The sequence below is a fragment of the Pleurodeles waltl genome, chromosome 4_2 (assembly GCF_031143425.1).
Source record: "Pleurodeles waltl isolate 20211129_DDA chromosome 4_2, aPleWal1.hap1.20221129, whole genome shotgun sequence".
Classification (NCBI taxonomy): Eukaryota; Metazoa; Chordata; class Amphibia; order Caudata; family Salamandridae; genus Pleurodeles; species Pleurodeles waltl.
The window spans coordinates 239,100,516-239,125,190 of NC_090443.1; positions in this window are offsets into that span (position 1 = coordinate 239,100,516).

Sequence of the window (24,675 nt, forward strand, 5' to 3'; positions counted from 1 at the left end):
TATCAAAAGATAACAATATGAGAGAAGACTCCGGCTTTATACTAAAATATTACATAAATGCATTAGGAATAACGAAAGACAAGGACTGCACAGGCTGATTCAGTGAGCGTTTCAATTCCAAGACTATGATTTAGGCCCCCAACAAACACGAATGTGCACAAAGTGCGCGATTAACGCAATCTGGAATACCGTGTTTCTGTCTGCACGGTCTGGGCGAAACTCAAAACATCACCCAGTAACAGTGCTGAAAATGTAAAATGTTACCCTGGGACTCCATTTATTTGGGGTCAATGTGGCAGAAGAAAGGGGATAGAGTCACTAGGGGTGGAGTCATGAAAATCTGCATAGGACAGTCAGTCAACATATATAAATATAAATATAAACAAATATATATGTATGTACATATATACAAATATATATATTCACTGAAAAAAACAAAGGTTACAGCAGGAACATTTAAGTTCACATTTCACAAGTAAAAAACCTTTGAAATTCAGCAGTTATAGTTACCTCAGCTAACTATAACTTGCACCCACGTAATGCACTGCTTATGTCCTCACATAGTACATCAATCATGACATAGTCAGTGACATCCCTGATGACATCTGAAATGACATCACTGATGACATTATTGATGACATCATCCACAGAACCACTCACACAGCCACTCATACACCATACAAACTCTCTTACATACACACAGCTACTCACATACTCATTCACAGACCCATAAAACTACTATCATGGACCCACTCGCACAGCAACTGACACACCCACTCACTCACTCATTCATTACTAACTGAGCTTTTCACATAGTCATACAGCTACTCACGCACTCACTCACAGACCCATACAGCCACTCACACATCCACTCATACACCCATGTAACCACTCACATACCCTCTAACAGACTTGCACACTCACTCACTCACGCATACAACCACTCACACACCCTCACAGTCAGCCATACATTTACTGACACATCCACTCACTCATCAATACAGTCACTTACACAACCATTTACTTACCCATACTATCACTCACACAACTTCTCACTCACCTGTATTGGCACTCACACACCCACTCACTTACCTATGTGGCCACTCACACATCAATTCACTCACTGTAACAGCTACTCACACATCCACTCACTTATGCATACAGCTACTTATATCCCCTCTCACTCACCCAGTCACTGACTCACCAACTCACTCACTGATACAGTCACTAACACACCCAGTCACTCACCTATGCAAGCATTCACACACCCACTTAGCCATCAGAACAGCTGCTCACAAACCCACTCACTCAACCAATGCAACCACTCACACAACCAGTTACTCACCCATACAGCTACTAACAAATCTACTCACTCTCCTATATAACAAATGACCCGAACCACTCACTCTCCCATAGACCCATTCACACGTCCACTCACACATCCATACAACCAATGACAGTCATTGGATGATCTCATCAGTGATGTCAGTGATCATGTCCTGAGTGATGTAATATGTGAGGTCATAAGCAGGGCATTACAGCGGTGCAAGTTGTAGTTCGCTGAGGTACTATAACTGCAAAATTTAAATGGTTTTCTACGTGTGAAATGTGAGCCTAACTATAACGATCCTGTAAACTTTTTTTTCTTGGAATTTCTAATGGGTTTTCTAAATTCTATATGCTAACTATAACCTGTCTGTAACCTTTAGGTTTTTAGTTAATTTCTAACAGTTTTTTTTAAATTCTATATTCTAACTATAACGTCACTGTAATCTTTGGTTTGTTTTGGTTTTTGGTGAATTTCTAAGGTTTTTTTAAATGAAAAGGAACACTGTGCATAGGGTCTGCAGTACAGTGGTGCTTTGTATCTAAATTATTTGTGTTTTATATTACTACTGGAAAAAAGCAGTACATAGTTTTACGTTGTGGCAAAAAAGCAAGCAAAAGTAATAAAAACAGAATAGAGCAATATGGAGATGTTTAAGAAACTGTAAAAAAAAAAAACAGTAAGTAAATAATGATGGAAAAAATATGAAAATAATATTCTGAGTATAGAGAAAAAGTAATCAGGCACTAGTGAGGATAATGGTAAGAATGAAATAAAATAACAAAATAAAGTAGATACAATAGTGAGAACATTTTAATACTGTAAATTTAGATACATTTACTGTCTTTTTTTTTGTAGTGTTTTGAGTATCCGTAGATCCTCAGCAGTGCTGGAAAATGTGAAAGGTCACACTTTATGTTTTTTACTCTGATCACATGATCAGGGTGGATTCCGCTATTTAAAAAAAGCAATTTTACTACATATGGGCATCTGTTTTTTATATCTATCTTAGGGTGCACCTATATGTAAGTATATATAAGTTACCATATACTTCTTTTACTTTCAAATAAGTGATTTTGCATTTTATCTGGAACCGCAGATCCATGAAGAGAACCGCGGATCCGTCCGATCTGAAAAAGAAACCTCCTTATTTCTTTGGCTGTATTTGGACCACACCCTATAACTGTTGCAGCCATACCCTAGACCACTCATTTCTAGATTGACACTGTGGATACAGTTGTGATATCCTGTCTCTCTCTTTGGTTTTCTTGTTTTGGAGATTTAGAACATGGCTGGTGCATTTTTGAGCAACATCGAGAAGAAGACTTTAGTAGGAAGGAGGAGGAAACTAGAGAAAGCCAGAAGACGGCAAGTGAAGTGCAGCAATTATTTTTACAATTGCTACAGGAGAGAAAAAAGTGTCTACAAAATTTGTCACATGCACCTTATGTGGCAAGCAGCTGTCACGAGGTACCAGCAAAAAGTACTCGCACAGAACATCTTTAAAGTGGAAGCATCTTCACACAATCCATGAGCGAACATATAGGAGGATATTGGTGAAGGGACATCATCTTCTGCTGGGGGACAAAGACATACAACAACTACCACCACTCTCCCATCAGTTTTGCTGGAATTAGGATGCATAGTGATGTATTGTGCAACTTGCCAAATCCTGCTTTCTGTAAAACAGTCATCTTTTGAAGAGTTTTTAATGCTGTTAGCAACCACTTTGCTTGTTTTTCTTTGTTCACAATTTTCAAATCATGTTTAATGTTTTTATAGACTGAAGCAAAAAAGCAAATCATAAAAATGCCACAAAAACTTTAAAAAATCCAAAGAGGTATTTGTTAGAACCATTCCATTTATTCAAAAAATGAGCTATCTCTGTATCATTTATTGATACATGTGATAGAGGGGGTTATTACAACTTTGGAGGAGGTGTTAATCCGTCCCAAAATTGACGGTAAAGTGACGGATATACCACCAGCCGTATTACGAGTCCATTATATCCTATGGAACTCGTAATACGGCTGGTGGTATATCCGTCACATTTGGGACGGATTAACACCTCCTCCAAAGTTGTAATCAGGACCAGAGTGTACTAAAATGTGTTTCTATGTGTTACTGTATCCATAAGTGTGTCTCTGAGTGTGTAAGTGTATGCATCAGTGTGTGCCTGAGTGTGTCAGTACATGCAGTAGTGTGTATCTGGGTGTGTTAGTGTATGAATCATTGTGTGTTTGGGTGTGTCCGTGTGTGCATCAGTGTGTGCCTAGGTGTGTCAGTGTATGCATCAGTTTGTGCCTGGATGTGTTAGTGTATGCATCAGTGTGTGCCTGGGTGTGTCACTGAATGCATCAGTAAGTGTCTCTGGGTGTGTCAATGTTTGCATCAGTGTTTGGCTGGGTGTGTTAGAGTATGCATCATTGTGTGCCTGGGTGTGTCAGTGTTTTCAATAATGTATACCTGAGTGTATTACTGTATGCATGAGTCTGTACCTGAGTGTCTCAGCATGTGCATCAGTGTGTGCCTGGGTGTGTCAGTGTATGCATCAGTGTGTCCCTTGGTGTGTCAGTGTATACATCTGTGTCTGTCTGGGTGTGTCAGTGTGTGCATCACTGTGTGTCTGTGTATGTTAGTGTGTATCTGAGCATCTTAGTCTATACGTCCATGTGTGATTGGGTGTATACGTGCATGGATAAGTGTCTATCTGGCTGTGTTAGTATTTGCATTAGTGTGCGCCTAGGTTTGTCAGTGTTTGAACCAGTGTGTGCCTGGGTGTGTTAGTGTGTACATCAGTGTGTCCCTGGGTCTTTCATTGAAATTATCAGTGTGTGCCTGGCTGTGTCAGCATATTCATCAGTGTAGACATGGTTGTGTTACTGTATGTATCAGTGATCAGTGTGTGCCTGGGAGTGTTAGAGTATGCATCAGTGTGTACCTGGGTGTGCAACTGAATGCATCAGTGTGTGCCTGGGTGTGTTAGTGAATGAATCAGTGTGTGCCTGGGTGTATTAGCATATGCATCAGTGTGTGCCTGAGTGTGTCACTCAATGTATTGGTGTGTGCCTGGGTGTGCTCGCATAAGCATCACTGTGGGCCTGGGTGTGTCAGTGTGTGCATCAGTGTGTGCCTGGATGTTTCAGTGTATGCATCAGTGTGTGCCTGTGTGTGTCAGTTTATGCAACAGTGTGTACCTGTGTGTGTCACTGAATGTACCAGTGAGTGCATGGGTGTGTTAGTGTATGCATTAGTGTGTCCCTGGGTGTGTTAGTGTCTATGTCAGTATGCATTTGGGAGTATCAGTCTATGGGTGAGTGTGTACCTGAGTGTCTTAGTGTATGCATCAGTGTGTACTTAGGTGTGTTAGTGTATGCATTAGTGTGTGCCAGGTGTGTAAGTGTAAGCATCAGTGTGTGCCTGGGTGTGTAAGTGTATGCATTAGTGTGTGCCTGGGTGTGTCGCTGAATGCATCAGTGAGTACGTGTGTGCTTCAGTGTATGGATCAGTGTGTGTCTGTGTGTGTTAGTGTATACATTAGTGTTTGCCTTGGTATATAAGGTTATGAATCAGTGTTTTCTGAGTGTGTTAGTGTATGTAAATCTATATACATATATGTATTTACATTACTGTATTGGTGTATCAGTATGACTTACTATGTTTACTTGGATATATTCATGGATGGCCTATCAATGAAACAGAGGCAAAACATAAATAAAAGTTAAGTTTTCATATTATTGTTCTCTATTAAATGTTCACAATCTGTAATAAAAATGATATAGTTAATTACAAGACACTACAAATGTTTGCTACTGTATAGAAATTACAAACATTAGTTAAGCATGTCACATTCCCTTGTCCACTGTTCTCAGCTTCTATAATTTTGCACTATAAATCAAGTGCATATAGATACTCATCCTTGAACAGCTGAGGAAAAAGAGTCATATAAACTTTAAAAAAAAAACTAACTACATAGCATGCTCTTTCAGATTAACATTACTATGTATGACAATCACTACAAATATTTACCTAACTCTTTTATCTATACTTGTTAAATAATATAATGCATACTATAATATAATTAAAGTGTATGAATCATAGTAGTAGTTAAAAAGGTTTTTATAGAGATCAACCTTGGTAAGCCACATGATGTCATAAAGACCAGTAATCCATTGAACTGAAGTAGAATATACCAGTGGTGTTATCCTTATTATTTTTCACCTATTTTTGAAATAGAAGTTTAGCAGTCTTTCCTTTTATTTTCTGCAGAGGTTTGTCCTAGTTCAAACTTTCTGATCTCTATTTCCAGATTAGTAGTATGTCCGTGGTTTTCTTCCAACAGTAAGAGTATTTGTAGATTTAAGATCCCTGAGAAAGACATCACCCTTGTTAGGCCGTTCGATGTCTTATTTTGATTTATTGAAATTCCCAGAGATCTGCTATTCCATTTATCCTGTAGTAATCCTCCTTAGTACTTTGGATCAGAAACAGAAGGTACAAATTTGGTAATTCACAGGGTAATCTCTGCTGGAATGTAAGTTTGCTATCATTGTACTCTGTCCATCCAGTTGTATTTTTATGTAGATGGTGCAATGTCCAGATGTAACACTTACTCCGTCATAGGAAATACTGGCTGCACAAGTATACATTTTTCCAGAAATAGAGATTTTTCCAGCTTTAAAATTTGTAATTTGAGTTTCCAATTTAGTTCCATCTGATTTGCATCATTTTAGCATTAAGATGATACTTGCCAGTCCTTCTGATGTTAAAACTTGATATACAGTTAGGGTTACACGGTGTGAAGGTATTATTCTGTGATACATCTTTAAAAAGTTTCTTTTGACTGGTAGAGTTAGGTAGATAATCTTTCTGAATCTATTTCAGATTTTTGAAGAAAAGGAACAATTTTCACAATTATGCTGCCATGAATAACTCAGTCTAAATAGTTCCTCAATAGGCACCATGTCTTCTTCTAAAATATCCAATAGGACCATCAAACATTCTTGTGCATCTTCTTCAGTGTTTTGTGTGAGGTGCACTGATCCAGTGCACAGATCTGCAAGATCTCTAATACAAGATGAAGAGTCTTTTTTTGTTCTCTCACTGCACAAGCATTCTAACAAGCTCAAGAGGGCAGAGCATAATATTTTTTCCTTTTTCGGTTTAACTTCATAAACCAGAGTATGCAAACAGAATAGTGCATTAAGAACTACATTAGCATAACAGTTGACTCCAGAGAAATGTGAGAAATTGTAACATACAATTTCAATATCAGTTTTAATATTCTTTTCCTCCAACATTTCTTTCTTTTCTTTGTTCTTCTTTTTCTCAGGAACACCAGTCTGATCCTTTGAAATCTTTTATTTTGGTAAGATTATAGGCTTTTTGTAACCTGGGTACTGTCCTAGATATAGGGCATACAGGCTTCTCAAATAGTTGTTCTCTATCACAAAATTTTGAATCAGCATTTGCTTTACTGTCATCAAGCTCTATTAGATCAAATTGGACAAAGTTCTAACCCAAGACAGTGCTACATATACCTTATTTGATCACAGTGCTGCCAAAGTTAATAAATGCTGCATCAACACTTAAACCTTGAGACTTATGTATTGTCACAGCATAGGCTAGATATATTGGAAAGTACTTTCTCCGAACATACAAAGGGGCATATTTACAAGAAGGCGGTGCATAGGTCCAGATGAACCACTTTTCTTGCGTCACCCCTGCCCCATCTAATCACACTATGCTTGTTTAGTATTTACCATAAAGCGAATCATGGCGGTTGTTAAGACAATTGCGTCAACATTGTACACGCTATTGTGGTGCTTTGCTGCACCAGTGTCAAAAATGTTCAAGCTAGTGCAGCAAAGCACAGGGAAGCTCATTGATTAAAATGAGTGTTTCATTTAACGCCTGCACTGAGCAGGCACTAAAAATGACAGAATAAATGGTGCAGTCCAATGCTGTAAATTTCACTGCACCACTTGTTCGGGACTCCCTGCATCCGAATGCCCCTTTGCATACATTATGCCTGGCACAGACATAAAGTGACGCAAGTGTTTACAAAGTGGCTCAATGGAAGCACTTTGTAAGTGCCGCACAGGAGAAAGGCCACCTTGACGCCACCTTAGCATAATAAATAATTATGCTAGGGCAACGCAAGGTGGCACAAGGGGCTAGTAAATATACCACATAATCTTTCACAAGTTAGAAACATGCAGAAGGCCTTGCTATCTGTTTTACACCTTCAAGATCATCACATTTAATTGCTAGATATAAACCTCATTTTTGTTAGGATACAATATGAAACCTATTATTTTTCCCATAGCTCCATTAAATAATTCTTCTTCAACATTTAATTTACACCACAAAATCACACTACAGTTCTTGGAAACATGTTGTTAGATCTGACAGCCTTTGGGTGTCCATCCCCTAACTTTTTGCCTGCCTGCCTCCATTTTTTTGACCCTGTTGTTGCTAGTTTTAGGACTCTGAACACTTTACCACTGCTGACCAGTACTAACATGCATGTGCTCTCTCCACTAAACATGGTAACATTGGTTCCTACTCAATTGGCATATTTAATTTAATTGTAAGTCTTTAGTAAAGTGCACTAGAGGTGCCCAGGGCCTGTAAATTAAATGCTACTAGTGGGCCTGCAGCATTGGTTGTGCCACCCACATAAGTACCCCCTTGACCATGTCTCAGGCCTGCCATTGCAAGGCATGTGAGTGGAGTTTCTTTGCCACTTTGACTTGGCATTTATACCTACTTGCCAAGCCTTCAACTCCCCTTTTTCTACATATAAGTGACCCCTAAGGTAGAGTCTAGGTAACCCAGAGGGCAGAGTGCTATGTAAGTAAAATACATGACATGCACTTATGTGTTTTACATGTCTTGGTAAAGGAAAACTATTTCAAATATAAATTCATTTTCCACTACTGTGAGGCCTGCTCATCTTGTATGCCAGCATTAGAACTGAACTGCCCCCATATACCTTTTTTTTTTTTTTTTTAAAGTTTCAAAAGTTTTATTAAGAATATATAAGGCGGTACATACAGCATATAAACAAACTGTTTAGCTTTCAAAACATTGTTTTTGTTCGTTTACCACAATTATTTCCATTGTAAGCATATATACATGTACTGTCAGGTAAGTAAAAATTCCCAGTTGCATAGTTGAGTTGTGTACCCTTATTTTGAAGAAGAGTGGAAAACAGGTGGGGGGGGTGGTAAGGGGAGGGGGAGCGAGGATAGGGTTGTGTAGGAGGGGTTGGTCTTGGTATAGGGGAGAGACAAAATAGTCATATGAAATGGGGAGGGGGAGAGAAGGGAAAGAAAGAGGGAGAAAGAGGAAGGGTAATCGCGGGGGAATGTAGAATGAAGAGACTCGAGGTAGGCAGGGGGTCTTTGTATCCTGAGACTAGCTTGTTCAGGCCTAAGAGTAGATCGTTCTGTACTTCTCCGTCTGTAGCAAGTTATTATCTAGGGGTAGATAATATGTATGATAGATATGGTAAGGTCGGTTAGAGAGTGTCTACGTCTTATATGAGTTGATTTCTCAGTCCTTGTTTGTGTTAGGAAGCGACTTGTATTACTATGTTGGGTAGTTCAGGGTCTCGGGCATGTGACAAAATTAGAGGCCTGTGGATTGATAGAGAGAGAGAAAAAAGAGAGAGAGAAGAGAGGATAGCGTAGCTAGGGAGAGAGAGAGGGGGCAGTAGGAGATTAAATGTGTTTCCGGAGTCTAGGATTCTCAGAGGGTGATTGGTAATTAATATTCCCTAATCATTGATCATTGAACATTGATCATCCGTTGGTCATCCACCAGCCGCTTCATGGTCTCTTCAAGAATGGGCGCCAGACCTCCTCAAATTGTTCTGCTTGGTCCTGTAGGTTATAAATCACTCGTTCATGGGTAGCCGTTTGATACATGGCCGTCATCCATTCCATGGGTGTGGGGGCAATGCTAGATCTCCAGTGCCGGAGTATGCATATTTTGGCCGTGGCTAGCGCCGTGTGGATTAATCGTTTATGTGCCCGCGATAGGGAGGGATACGGGCGAATGTCATGTAGAATGATAAATGCTGGTGGGGTCGGTTTTGGTATCTGTATGAAGTCCGATAAGGCGAGGCGTACCGCGTCCCATAGTGACTGTACCGTGGGGCAGTGGCATAAAATATGAAGTTGGTCGCAATATGGCTCTGTGCATCTCCAACAGTTCGCGTGAGGTATCAACCCTGCCCTGAAGAGTTTAACGGGGGTCCAGTACCATCCCTGAAGGATTTTAAATAGGCAAAATTTCAGGCGTGCTTCACGTACGCCCCTGTCGAGGGCTTCTAGTATGTCTGGCCATTCTTCGTCCGTGTAGGTTATCTCTAGTATGTCCTGCCACTTTAAGCGTAGTCGTTCAAGTAAAGGCTGAGAGTAAAGGTGGTTAGTTAATTCGGCATAGAGGCCAGCCAAGACGCCTTTTTGTCGGCCCCATTTCTGAAGATAGGTGACGATGGGTGAGGTTTTGAGCAGCCACGGGGGGGTTCCTAATGTTCTCCGCATACAGTGTTTGAGCTGTAGATATCGCCACTCCTGGTTACTTTGGATACCGAATTCTTCCTGGAGGGAGGCGAATGTGCGGAAGCTATCACCATCTATTATGTGAGATATATTGTGGATACCTGCCTCGGACCATTGGGGCCATCTGAGAATAGTCCCTCCTATTTTAATGCTTTTATTCCCTGCTATGGGAGCCTGAGTATGCAGGGAGGGGTGTACTCCAAGTAGTCGATGGGCTCTGCACCACGCTGTGTTTGTAGCCTTGAGGATGGGGTTAGTTAAGGGAACGTGGTCGGCGTATGTTCCTCCCATCTCCGTATACTGTCCATATAGGAGTTTCTCTGTGATCACCCATTGCGGTGGATCGGCTATATCCGGAAGCGTATATATTAGCTGTGAGAGTTGTAGGGCCAGAGAGTATTGTTCTACCGAGGGTAGTCCTAATCCTCCGTAGAGCCGTCGTGCCAGTATTATTGCAGGTTTCAGTCTTGGGCGTGAGGAGCCCCAGACGAAGGCCCTTATGGATGCGTCTATTAATCGGAGTGAGGAAAGAGGTATCTGTAGGGGAAGCATGCCTAACACGTATGTGAAGCGTGGTAAGGTGACCATTCTGACCGCCTGTGTCCTGCCCCACATGGACAGGCCTAGTAGGGACCATTTGGCAAAGTCTTGTTTCATTTTAGATATAAGGGGGTCTATGTTGTCCCTGACCATATGTTCTAGACCTCTGTTAATAAACGTTCCTAAATATTTAAGGCGGGTCGGGGTCCATTTGAATTGAAGGCCATGTATCGCTGCCCTCGTCGTTATGCGGGATAATGGTAGTGCCTCACTTTTATCCCAGTTTACCCGATATCCGGATAGGGATGCAAAGTCTTCTATAGTGGAAAGTAGTGCTGGGAGCGAGGTTTCTAGATCGGACATTGTTAACAGAATGTCGTCTGCGTAGAGATATATTTTGGATATGCCCCCGGTGATATGGATCCCTTTTATTTGGTGAGAATTTCGTATGGTGGCAGCTAGGGGTTCCATGGCCAATAAAAATAGAAGTGGCGACAAGGGGCATCCCTGGCGTGTGCCCCTTCCGATAGGGAATGGGTCTGACATGATGCCCCCACAGTTAACCTGTGCTGTGGGGTGGTCATATAATAAACGTACTTTAGAGATAAATTGTTCCCCCAGGCCAAAATGCTTCATGGTTGTGAATAGGTAGGGCCACTCAATGCGGTCGAATGCTTTCTCCGCATCTAGGGACAGGGCTAGGGCTTCGTCAGGTAATTGTATGGATTCTAACAGTGTATGGCAAAGAGTTCGCATATGATTTCTGGAGATACGGCCTGGTACAAATCCTACTTGGGTATTGTGAATCAATGATGGTATCACCTTGCGGAGCCGCGCTGCTAGAACACTGGCTAGGAGTTTGACATCCCCATTCAAAAGGGAGATAGGACGGTAACTGCCGCAAAGAAGGGGGTCTCTCCCTGGCTTAGGCAAGATGACAATCGTGGCTTTATTGGATAGAGCGCCCAGGGAGCCTTCTTGACATGCTTCCGTCAGTGCTTCATGTACTGCGGTTATTGCCTCCTCCCCAGCCCATTTATAGAATTCCGCAGGGAATCCGTCCTCTCCTGGTGATTTATGGTAGGGGAGGCTTGTTATAACTTGGGTTATCTCTTCTCTGCTTATGTTACCGTCCAAGAGGGCCCTGCCTGCCTCAGACAGACGGGGTAGATTGGCCGCGGCAAGGAATGTCTCCATTTGTGTTTGATCTGTTGTTGTTTCAGTAGTGTACAAATGTCGGTAGTACTTGGTGAACTCGTTTACAATGTCTTGTGGGCGAGTTAGCACTGCTCCTGAAGAAGATGTTATGGCCGCAATGGCAGAGGCTGCCTCTCTTTGTCGGAGCTGCGCCGCTAGGAGGCGACCTGCTTTTTCCCCTTGTTCGTAATGGCGGCCTCGCAATTTTTGCAGTGCGTATTACGCCTGAGATGTATAGAGTTCATTGTGTGCCATGCGGGCCTGTTCTAAGGCGTGTCGCAGCCTAGGGGATGGTTTGGCGGTATATTGTTTAGTGAGGTCCTGTATCGTGGTCTCTAAGGTGGTTTGGCGGGCTATTCTGTCTTTGTTGGCCAGTGCTGCATCTCGCATCATATTCCCTCTTAGGGTTGCTTTTGCTGCCGCCCATAGGATCCTTTTTGAGGATACAGTGCCTGAATTCTCGGCCATGTATGTGGTTACATGAGCTTTTAATTGTTCCTTCCCTTGTGGAGAGCGATATCTGTCTACAGCCAATCGCCATGGTTTACGACCAGAGAAGGAGAGTCCCACCTGGATCCAGATTAGTATTGGGGAGTGATCTGAGAGCCCGCTGTCTAGGATACAGGTGTCTTGTATATGAGGGATTACAGTGTGTGGTACTAAGAAATAATCCAGACGCGATTGGGTGCCATGGACGGTGGATAAGAAAGTATATTCCTTATCTTTCGGGTGTTGTATTCTCCAGCAGTCCACCAGACCGACGTCAGTGGTCAGGTCTGTCAGAAGCGCTCTGTCGTGATTGTTACATACATCGACAGGGCCTGTCCTATCCATTATGGCGTCTTGGACGAGATTCCAGTCTCCCCCGATTATGTATCGAGTAGTTCCGATTTCTGTCAGGAGGCGATTTAGCTGTAGAAGGAATGGGCGTTTTGGGCCGGTTGGTGCGTACACGGATCCCACGCATAAAACAGTGTCCCCTAGTTTTAATTTAGCAAATATATACCTTCCTTCCGTATCATTCCAGGTTTTAATGATAGTGACCGGGAGGGATTTACGCACTAGTATCGCCACTCCACATTTGCGGGGTCCGTTACTTCCAGATTCCTGACTCGTTGGACGGCAGCTGAAGGCAACCCTCCCTACCCAATCCCGTTTAAGTTTACTGGATTCCAGAGAGTCAAGGTGAGTCTCTTGAATCAGAGCTATATCTGTTTTTTTGGATTGAAGATAGGACAGTATCTTTTTCCGCTTAACATAGCTCGTCATGCCGTGTACATTCCAAGAGAGTATGCGTAATGGTCGCGTCGCTTGAAGGTGGGGCTTCGACATATTGGATAATTGTGAGTAATTAAGCACCCTCGATCCGGGGTTGGTGTTGGTGGGGGGGGGAGGGAGGGTGGGAGATATTGACTTAGTAGTTAGAGTGGGAGTTGTGTTTCGATATGATACAGTGTTTTATTTTATTTTATTTTATACAGGGGTTAGTAGCTGGTGGAGGCCAAGGGAATCCTCTGGAGAAGAAAGAGAAGAGAGAGGAGAGGGTGAAGGAAGAGAGGTAATATAAGTAGGATGAGAGCCAGATGGAGGGGAAATATGAGGGAAAAAGAAGGCAAGGAGAAATGAGAGGGAGAAGAAAAGAGGGAGAAGGGGGGAAGGGATGGATGCGTGTGCTGAAGTTGAGATTGAGAGTATAGCAAGAGAGCGTGCAATTTGGGGGAAGAAGTGGAGAAGGGTGGGGATGAGGGAGGTTAGGAGTCCAACCTCCTTCGTTCGTTAGGTCTGTAAACGGCGGGACCGATTTCTCTCGGAGCTCTCGTGCCGTCGGGCGGTCTCGATCGGGGGGGGCGAAGGGGGGAAACAGCAGACAGCCAGTTATCGATATGTCGGTGATAAGGAGGGGTGGGGGGGGCACACAGCAGTGCTTATGTTTATGTATCGGGAAGTGGGTCTGTTCATCGGTGGTTAGTGGCTAGTGTATTAGTTATATAACTAAAGTGTATATTGGCAGAAGTAATGATCGGTTAATAACTATAGTACCTGAGCGGCGCTGGAGAGGAGGGAGGGGGTGTCGGGTGTTGATGGGGTATGGTGTTTAGGATGTTGTGCCTAGTACTTGATGTTGTATGGTATCGTAGGGTGTTTAGGAGTTCATAAGATAGGGTCGTAAATTAAAGTAGGGACTGGGCAGACAGAAAGACCGAGACCGGCTGGCGAGGGGAGGGGGGGGCAGGGCAGAGGAGGGGGGAGAGAGCTCAAACAGAGTATTATAGTTCTCGCGTATGCATGGGTACATAAAGATACCAATATACAGTATAATATAATACTTCCTGAGCATTTCTTTTCAACTATAACACTGCCTCGTCTCGTCTCGCCTTACAACTGTTCAATGACATATTAGGTTGATCAACATAACATATTCTGGCATCTTATCACATTATCATGTTAGGAGCCATTATGCCAAACGTCTCTCTATTAATCGTAGGATAGGTAATGAGTGTAGCTGAGCCCCGGGTTACGCGAGGATAGTGCGTATCTCATCCTATTACTAACTCCTTGCCGTGTATTATTACATCATAATACTGACCTACTAAGGTCTTACTTGGTATGTGCCACCATCATAGTCGTTCTGTTGTTGATGATAGTTTGAGATAGTAATAATGATTAGGATGGGGGTAGGTACGAACATCTGGGGAAAAGAATAGCTAATAGTTTATAATTTACATTGTGATGTTATAATGTGGTGTGGAGTGGCAGTGTAGAATGTCATAATATTTCGCTTTGTTATGCGGTATTATGTTGTATTATGTCCTCGTGTTCTATATTTTTTTTTTTTCCCCCAGTTTCTTTTTGTAGAATAAGGTAAAGTCAAGTAGTGGGAGCTTTGATATGTTTCAGGTTATATCGTATTGTGTGTCCCTGTATTGGAATTAATTTATCTTTACGTGGTCTAGTCCCATCCCTTGGGGTGATAATGGGGGCTAAACGGTTCTAATGTCGGCGCTGGTCGAGTGTGGTGTGTATTAGGAAAGTTTCACATACTTTGTTGTTTACTACCATGAGATACTTTGTAGTGTGTGGAATGTAAGGTAAGTTCCATGATAGTTAATTAGTGTTTATTTTTTGTTATCTGTTTAATGCCCCTGTTACCTTGTTACCTTGTTATAGGGTTATAGGGTCGGGACCGGGCCCTTATTCAACATACAGTGAGTTGGTGGGGTCTGATCCCTGTTCTAGTAATCATCATCTGTTGTGTACTGAGGGCAAATAACGATTTACTGGTAGTTTCCATTATAGGGCCTCGGCTCTAGTCATAAAGAGCATAGATTTTTCATGTATCTGGTTTTAACATTGATACTAGCAGTCTTAGACAATTACAATAGTAATACACATATGATCTGGAAAGGTACTCATCCTTCCGCGGAGTCTATAGTTGTTATTTTCGACTCTCTGGCGATAGTCCCATAAGTCGTCTTGTCGCGTTACCTTCTCAAGAAGACCCAGTTGTAGGCTTTAAAGGGGAGCGGGATTTGTCTCTTTCCGATAATTGGGTGTGGGTTACTACTGCGTGTAAAATCTGACCCCTGTCATCATATGATCTAGTTAGTCTCTCCATGTCTCTACCTCTATGACTGGCTCCGGTGTCGTGTAGAGCCGTCTTCACCTTTTCTATTCCCGAGTGGGGGGTTTCGGCCCTATCACTGCCTCCTACAATGTCATGCTCACTGTCTGTGTTGTAAGAGTCCATAGGCTGGGATTGGAAAGAGTCAAGGAAGAGTCTCAATTCGTCGGGGTTATAAAAGTCCTTGGATACTCCATTTTTTGTAACCCACATTCTTGCAGGGTCAAAGAGACCGTATTTCATCTCTAGTTTGCGAAGCCGGGTCGTAGGGCTAGGAAAGCCTTTCTACGTTCGTTGGTTTCCTTGGAGTAATCGGCGGTTATTCGGATCTCGTGCTGGTCTATTCGGAAAGGGCCGTGGTTGCGTGCTACTTGGAGTATTTGTCGGGTTTGATTATGCCGCAGCAAGCATGCGATGATTGGGCGGGGCCTTGAGGAGTTGTCAGAGCGTTTTGGGCCTATCCTGTGTGCCCGTTGGAATTCTAGCGGCGGGTCAAAGTCCAATGAAATCATTTTTGGAACAGTGGAGGTCAGAAAAGTCTGCATATCCGAGCCTTCTTCGTTTTCCGGGATCCCAAGTATGCGGATATTGTCTCTCCGGCTCCTGTCCTCCATGTCCGTTAGTTTGCTCCTGAGGTAGATGAAGTCTTGTTCTCGCACCTGAGACGTGTTGATCTGCGTCTCTAGTGATCCCATGCGTTGTTTTAGCCCTGTCACTCTAGATTGAAAGCCGGCAATGTCAGATCGCATGGATTTGGTTTCTAGTGTCAATGAAGTTATTCCGCCCCTTTTTCCAGGCCTTATCGGCCTGGGGCGAGTTGCGAGTTTCCTGCCTTGCGTCCCGCTCCTACGGGGTCCCCGGACATGGTTCCGTGTCGCCGCTGTTGTAGGGGTGGAGGGGCACCGAACCCGGTGTGTTGTCCGGCTGTCTTCTCGCCCCCGTCGCCCCTCCGGGACCGCCTCGGCGCGGAGCTCTCGCTCTAAGCGGCCATCTTATTTCGTGGCCCGGCCACGCCCCTCCCCCATATACCTTTAAGTGGTAGATTCTGATCTGAAAGGAGTAGCCCTGTCATGTGTAATATGGACAGAATGGTCATAGAAAATCCTGCTTACTGGTGAAGTTGGATTTAATATTACTATTTTAGAAATGCCGTATTTAGAAAGTGGGCATTTCTCTGCACTTACTGCCATCCGGGCCTTATAGTCTGTCTCCAATCCACATCTTGTCTGTGCTGGTTGACATCTTCCCCGTGCATTCCACCCAGACAGCCATAAACATAGGACACTCAGTCACATCTGCATTCATCTGCATACTGAATGGGTCTCCAAGGGCAGGAAGGGTGCCCTCACACAAAGAATTGATAACCCCCACAGGGATCCTCGCAGACAGGACTGGGCTGAAAGGGGAACTTGTGCACTTCAAGACCACTCTTTGAAATTTCCCCCACTTTAAAGGAACTTTTGGGTGGATCTCTGACCCCAACAAATCAGACATTTCTGGACCGAAACCAGGAGTCTGTCAGAGGGACTGCCTGGCTGCCCATAGGACTGATCTGGACTGCTGCCCTGCCCTGCTGCCTGTTGAACCCTGACTCTGCTGGAAGGACTCTGCCTTCTGCCACAGGTACTCTCCAAGGGCTTGAATTGAGCTTTCCTCCTGTTCTGAAGTCTTCCAACAAAGTTTTCATCTACAACTAGCTTCTAGCTAGTTCATCGACTTCAGTGACTCCAGAACTGACACCGCTGTTCGATGCCACTGCATTGCCTGCTCCGGCACCATGATCCTCATTGACTGCAATGACGTGGCCTGCTACGTAAGTCTGACATCGCCGTGACACCACTGACATCTTGCGATGTGAGCGTGGCACTGTGAAGTCGACACACCACGTCTAGACCGACTGGAATTCATAGGCCCTGCCGGGTCGCACAGGAAAGATGCCTCGCCACCAATGCCACATCAGCTCCCCTGCAGCCGGAAGGAAGCAATGCCTTGCCTCCCTTGCCGCCCAATACGGAACCAATGCCTCACCTTCCAAGTCGCCATAAAGAACCAACACCGCACCAGCTCCTGCGCCACCTCACCTCCCCGACTCCATCTTTGGTCCATCATTTTCAAAGGTTCTGTGTCTGGGGGTCTGTGCGACTCTATGACCAGTGCCAGTGGCTTCAGACTGCTGGGAGCGACTCGGTCAACAATGTCATGATAGTTCCAGTTGGAGCTATTGTGTTTCTATGTGCTTTATTGGGATTTAATCTTTAAACTCATATCGTGGCTTGTAAAAATTTGATTCTTGAACTTTTGACCTTATTTTATTCAGATACAGATTATCTACCTTTTCTAAACTGGTGTGGTATACTTTTGTGGTGTTTTCACTGTGTTATTCTATGAGTTATTGCACAAATACTTTGTTACTGTGTTACTGTAGGAGTTATTGACCAAATACTTTACAAATTCCTTCTATTTTTAAGCCTGCCTTCTGCTCTGTGACAAGCTACCAGAGGGTGAGCACAGGATAATTTAGATTGTGTTGTTACTTACCCTGACTAGGATTGTGGTCCATACTTGGACAGTGTGCATACCTCTGCCAGCTAGAGACCTCTATTTCTAACATATGAAACACTTTTCGAATCCAGCAGCTTTGGAAACAGACTGTTCCAAAGAGTTGAGTTTTGATCGTAGTTGTTCTCTCAACATCATTGTCACTCCTTGGTGTTCAATTTTGTCAATTGATATTAATTTTAATATTTGTTTTTTCTCCAGTTGCAGTAACTGTTCATTGAAAGAGGTACCTTTTTTAACAGTATGCATTAGACACACAATGGATTTTCCTTTTTGAATGAATTCAAACATTAACTGTGCTGTAGATTTTTTTGAACAAAACATGTTCTTTGTAAGTCTGATTTCCAAGCAATGCTTCCCTTCTTTTGATAGTATTCCTACTCTGCTATCCTTCAGAATATTTCCAGATTAGACATCAAATGCTTGACACATTTTTCTAATTAGCTCTTTGTAGTTGATATTCAACTAAATGTTGACATTTCTACCACTCCCTAGAGAATTAAGGGTTGTCTTGAATACAGGCTGTCCTTTCACGAGGATAGGTTGCAACAAATCACCAAGAACAATTGCATCTTCTCCTCCAAAAATGACATCATACTCTGTCTTCAATATCTGTTACTTTCTCAAATGTACAAAGGCTAACCTTAAGTTTGAGACCATGCTCACCTCATTGATGATTAAAAGTTTAAATTCCCTCAAAACTCTGGAAACTTTGTGATAAGCTCCTCCAGATCACTTTTGATGCTCTAGTTTATTATTGTGTTCAACATGCAGCATAAGTAGATGACGCAAGGTAATTCCTTTCATATTGTGTGCAGTCAATCCTGTAGGGGCCCATACTACACATGACAAAATAGAATCTGCAGTCTTATGCAGATAAGTGGTGAGAACTTGTATTAAAAAACGTTTTCCAGTCCCAGCTTGTCCGCTTGCATACAAAAGAACTGGCTTAAAACTTGAACATTTATATTGATTCTTTTCATGGGGGAATCCATGTTCTATTTTTTCTTTCACTTCCATGTATATTTCTTTCTGCTCTTCATTGAGGTGCACTACTAACTGTTGCAAGTCAATATTTTCTTCTCTTGCTTGTTGCATTGCTGTCTCCAGTTCATTCATTGCTATGGCAGCTTGATTTTTGACTATTGGCTGTCCAAAGGGATCTTGACTAAGAGGCCCAGAACTTTGGCTGCTTTATGAGTTGTCCTTTGATTTCTCAGTTTCAATTGTCTCCTTTTGCTCCATTTCTTCATTCAACATTCTTAGATGGTTCAGAAATATTGGACACAGAATGCAGTCCTTTACAGCATTGAAAGACTCTTCATAGGAGTTTTCTTGTCCAAGTAAGCCTCTTTCAGAATGCCAAGATTTGAAAAGCTAGAGAAGTGCTAAGGAGAGAAATAATGTTTTCTCAGCAGTTTGACAAGTACGTTTTCTACAGTTTATTAAGTTACCCTTTGCATGCAAAACCAAATGACTGTCACAACCAGCTACACCACAGTTTCCTTCATCAATGTTTTCTGAAACATTATTTTTGAATCTATAGTGTGATAGAATTTCATAAAGACACATATTTTCTAGATGCGGACTCTTTCTCAGATAGTAAGTATCCAGCATATTTTTTTACGATATCTGTACTGTCTGGATTAAACTCTGCTAAGTACTGAATTTCTGGATAAGATTTTAGAACTCTTTTTTGCATGTTGGCAAACCCTAGACTAACACACACAAATCCTCTAGACTTTGAGAACAAACTAGCTGAACACAACCTACCACAGCACTAGTAAGAGCTTATCTCTCTATGTGATAGCATTTTCAGGCTGGAACTATATAATTTATTTGATAAAGATTTTTTCTGCAGAAATCTCCTCCCATGTTTCCTTCATCTCTGTTTTTGCTGATTTTGTGATCTTTGAAGTGATACAGTAAACAACAGCAATGGAATTGTCAGCAACAAACTATAAATCCATGTTTGTGCTCCATAATTTTAGGATGACAGGATTTTAATTGTTAATATATTTGGAGGCCTATGATCTTTTTAGATTATATGTATTTTTTGGTCATTTTCTTGTCAATGTATGCCTCATTGCAGATAAAAAATAGTTCACTCTTCATTGCAAAATAAAGGGCCTTGGAATTCCAAAATGACATCTTGAATAAAACTATCCTTTACATCTGTATCTTCGGCGGCAATACTTGCCACATTTTGTGTTCAGAAGCATAGAGCTTGTTGATGTAGCATTTTGTTAGTATTCCGATCTGGGATGGTGCAGCTATTATACTGTTCTATGAAAGACAGCATACTCGCATCAGTATCACTTCCAAATGATGATGCATCATTTTTCTATAGTAGCATGTGTATATGAGGAGCATCTCTTGCCTGGTATTCTTTTCTCCAAAACAAATCTGTAACTTCTCCCAGAGGAGGAAATTGTTTTATTGTACATAAAACCCAACATCTCTAGAAACTTGTGATTGAAACATCTGCATACATTAGCAGGATCCAAAGTGCAAAGTTCTCCAGCTGTCTTCAAATGGTTATCCTTAATATTAGAGTTTGCTTGCCTTAAAAATTCTAGTATATCATCACATGCATACTTTGTGCAACTAAGCGTTAGAATCCAAGTAGCTTGATCTAAGTTTCCGAGTATACACTTAAGTTCTCCATGACATCTGTACTAGTATTCATTAGTCCTACGTTGACATGCCATCAAATTAATGAAGTTGTTCCCCAGATTTTCCTCCTAACCTTGTGTTTTATCAGCAAACTCCCTTGCAGAAAGGTTTTGCAGATTGACTCCTATCTTTAGAATATGGTTAAGAGTATTGACAAGTCGCTCTCAAATAGATGAAATATGTGAGTAGTACATTGTCAAAACATAGGATCCTCTGAATATAATCTTGCTGACCTATATTCAGCTGTTTGTAATTGTATTGATCTCTCATCGTAGTATAGACCTACTCCTTCGGGCAATAGAAGTGGAAAACAAACAGCCTCTAAACTTTTTTTCCCACACATTCATGGGAGCTCCTCTAGTTTGTTTCATTTGAAACAGATCAATAGCATCCCAAACAACATCTTTGGAAGGAAGTGGATCAATACTATTCTGTTCATAATTTCCTCTGACTTCTGCTTATCCACTTTGTCTATTTGTCCACTAGATTGTACTACTTCGTCAACAACTTACATCTCAAGTAATATAAAAATTTCTAACATATTTTTCAACACCCACTGTATCAAACTTTTTAAAAAAATCTAGAGGTGAATACACAACTCTTCCTTTAAGTCCTTTCTGTAGTTCTGTTGGTGGCAGTTTACCGGTTTTTGGCTCCATTCAAATGATTGCTTGAAATGGGTGCACTGTTTGTATTAGAATTGATTCATAAAGATTTAACTTATTCAGGTCTTCTGGAACTGGTACTAATTTTAATCTAACATGAGTTGCTCTAGCTGTCATTATATCATTCTCTATTTTGTCATAACAATACTTACTAATTGTTTGCTTTGTATCTAAATCAAAGTGTTCTTTTACAAACAGATATGCACCAAAGTCCTTCCTTTCATCATTGCTGTCTTGCTCCATTTTAAAAAATACACCTACACTACGAGTTTTTTTTTTTTTAGTGAGTGCACCTACAACAAATACAAACATACTTCACAACACAGTGTATTAAAATTTTCCATCTCCTTTGTACATTTTTCAATACTTATCTATGTATCCACTTCTTCTACAGCTCTCAGCAGTTCCTCCTCATTTTCTCTATTATCCTCTTGAGGGCCAAAGAAACAGAACTGAATATCTTCCGAAACGTTCCAAAGCTGTGCCATACTACCACGTAACAAATTTCTATTCAAATCTCTTAAGCATAAATCTGGGTTTTTTAGATTATAAAGTCTCCTACTTAAACTTCACATTCAATTGATTACTGGCGTACAGAACAGATACTGTTACACTTCCACTTGTACACGGGACCTTGTTTATGCCTTCCTTGAACTTCTTCAGCTATTACTCAATCTACATTCCTAGCAACTATCTGTTCTTTTTCTATGGGACTGCTATCCTTCACTTCATATCAATGGCCAGTTGTGGCAACTGCATGCACCAATGCATTCTGTTGTGAATAGCTCTCTTCATTAAAATGGTTCTCTGCTAGATTTGTATATCTATTCACTTTTAAAAACTTTACAAACATCACTTTTGTTAATAATCCTTTTCCATAATGTTCTTTTCCTCATGCATGCTACTGTTTTGTCTAGTGTTTTCATTCTGTTCAATATTAGGATATGAGATTTTTAAAGAAAAGATATGCTTTGTCCACAAGACTCCCAATAAGTTGCTTCTGCTTAATTATAGCATTTTTCTTTATATACTTGTTCATCTTTTTCAGCAAATTTTGTACGTACTCTAGTTTGAAACATGTTTACTCTTATCTCCTTAAACTGTTTTTGGCCGTCATTATGAACTTGGTGGTAATCACAGGGTTGAGCCACAGCTATTTGCGGCAGACTCACTTGGTCAAGAAGATGGAGCTATGGCAGAGGATTGTCAACAAGGTCAATGCAATGGGAATCCATCCACGCACAAGGGATGACATCAGGAAGAGATGGAAAGACCTGGGAGGAAGGTGCGTTCCATGGCATCAAAACACAACATCTCCGTAGAGAATACTGGCTGTGGTCCCCCACCTCATCCCCCCCAAATACACCGACTGGGAGAAGAGGGTCTTGGCTATCCTGCACCCAGAGGGCCTCACTGGACTCCCTGGAGGACTGGGCTTGGGTAGGTCAACTACACCTGGAATGCGTTTTTCACCCCATCCCTCTCACTAACCACCATGCCCCCATCCCCTACCCAGCCCACAACACCCAGACACTCCTACCCATGCTTCCTGAATGTCCACAACTGCCCCCAATGATCACCACCCAGCCCCCTGTGCACAGTCACCAACTCATGCATGAAATGGCCGGAGCACTACAACACCCAGGACGCAACACCCCCCTCACTAAATGCATTCAAATGAACACCAAAGGACTCTGCATGCTCCCACATGGGAATAGAACCACCACTAACCCATAAGCAGTGCTACAAGGGACAAGATGTGCAGGACACCCACATCTCTATTCTCTCACATATAGGCATCACCACCCATGCCACCCGGACGGAGACGTCAATGAGTTCCAGTCCTCCACATGAAGACAAAGGACCCACTCAGTAGAGTGCAGAGGGATGTCTGGACAGAGAGGAAATCCCTGGCCCATCCCACAGCCTTGGACAGTCACCCTCCACAAGCCCCACCCAGGACACCACTGACATCCCTACCACTCAGCTACCACCATCAGGTCTGGCTCAGCGCCCCCACACCAGTCTCTCCAGGCCACGGACTGGCTGCCCACAAGCACAGAGGCCTGAGTCTCCACCCACCACCAGGCAGGATGATGAAGGGCCCAGTGCAAGTGGGACTGCCATACCTGTGCAGGAGACACAGGTAGAGGGGCTAGGGCCAGTGGGAGGAGACCAGTGAGTAGGGGGTGGCCCAAGGAGGGCTGCTGCTGCACAGTAGGCCATTGCTGACACCCTGGAAGCATACCACCATTCCCAGGACAGGATGGGCCAGATCCTGGCCAAGCTGGAGGAGAGTCAGAGGCTGCAGGTAACACACCACCAGGAGGCCATGGAGCAATGGAAACAGCTCAATGCTACTATAGCCACCATTGCAGGGGTGCTGCAGCGCTAGTACCACAGCCAGCCTGAGTCCTCCACCCACTTGCACGCCCCTTCCACTAGCCAGGACAATGCCCTACCATCCACATCTGCAGCTGCTAGTGGACAGGTGGCATTGCCAGAGGACACACAGGACACCAGCACCCCTTCCCCTACAGCCCAGGTTCCCCCTCACAAATGTGGCCTCAGACCCAGACATTCCTGTTGAAACACCAGCCAAGACCAAGCCCTCCGCTAGGAAGTGACTCTGCCCTGAGCTGTCTCCCCTGTGTGCCACTGAGCTACCTTGTCGACATGCCACTGCCATTTCACCATATTTCAATGGGCCCATGGACTATGCCACTGTGCTACCAACAGCTGTGGAAATGTACCTGAGTATATTGTTCACCATGTGTCCACTCCCTTCCACTGTCCCATCACTCATGGATGTTTTGACTTTTAATAAATACACTTGAGCACTCAAAATATCTGTCCTTCATCAATATGAGCAATCAAATGCAAATGTGGATATATTAGCCTGTTTCTATCATAATGCTGTTGTTATTGCGTGAGGGGGGTCTAACAGTCTGCAGTGTTTGAAGTATGTCACACTGTACATTCCATTGCTGTAACACACATCTCATTCTTCACTCATGAAGGTTACACACCACTGGTAAGGGACACCACAGCACTTTGCACATAAGTCACCCTGAAACAATGCAGTAAACCCATTGGCATCATAGAACTGTACCTGTGAGTCACTGGAAGTAAGGCAGGATTAGCTAGGTCCTGGAGTTGATGTCTTTCCCCCTCCTCTTCCCCATCACTCCTCTGAGGTGCAGGGGTGGTTGGACAGCATCCTCCCCATCAAGTAGTGGGATAGCTTTCCTCAAAGCCAAGTTGTGCAGCTTGCAGCAGACCACCACTATATGACACACCTTGTCAGGGAAACAGCACAGAGATCATTCAGAAGGATGGAGGCAATACAATTTTGCCTTCAGAAGTCCTATGGTCCTCTCTATCACCCTCCTAATGGGACAATATGCCTCATTATAATAGATCTCTGCATCTGTCCTGGGTTTCCTCACAGGTGTCAGGAGCCATTGCATGTTTGGGTAGCCGTAATCCCTGGAAACGTGTGTGAAACAGAGTTGA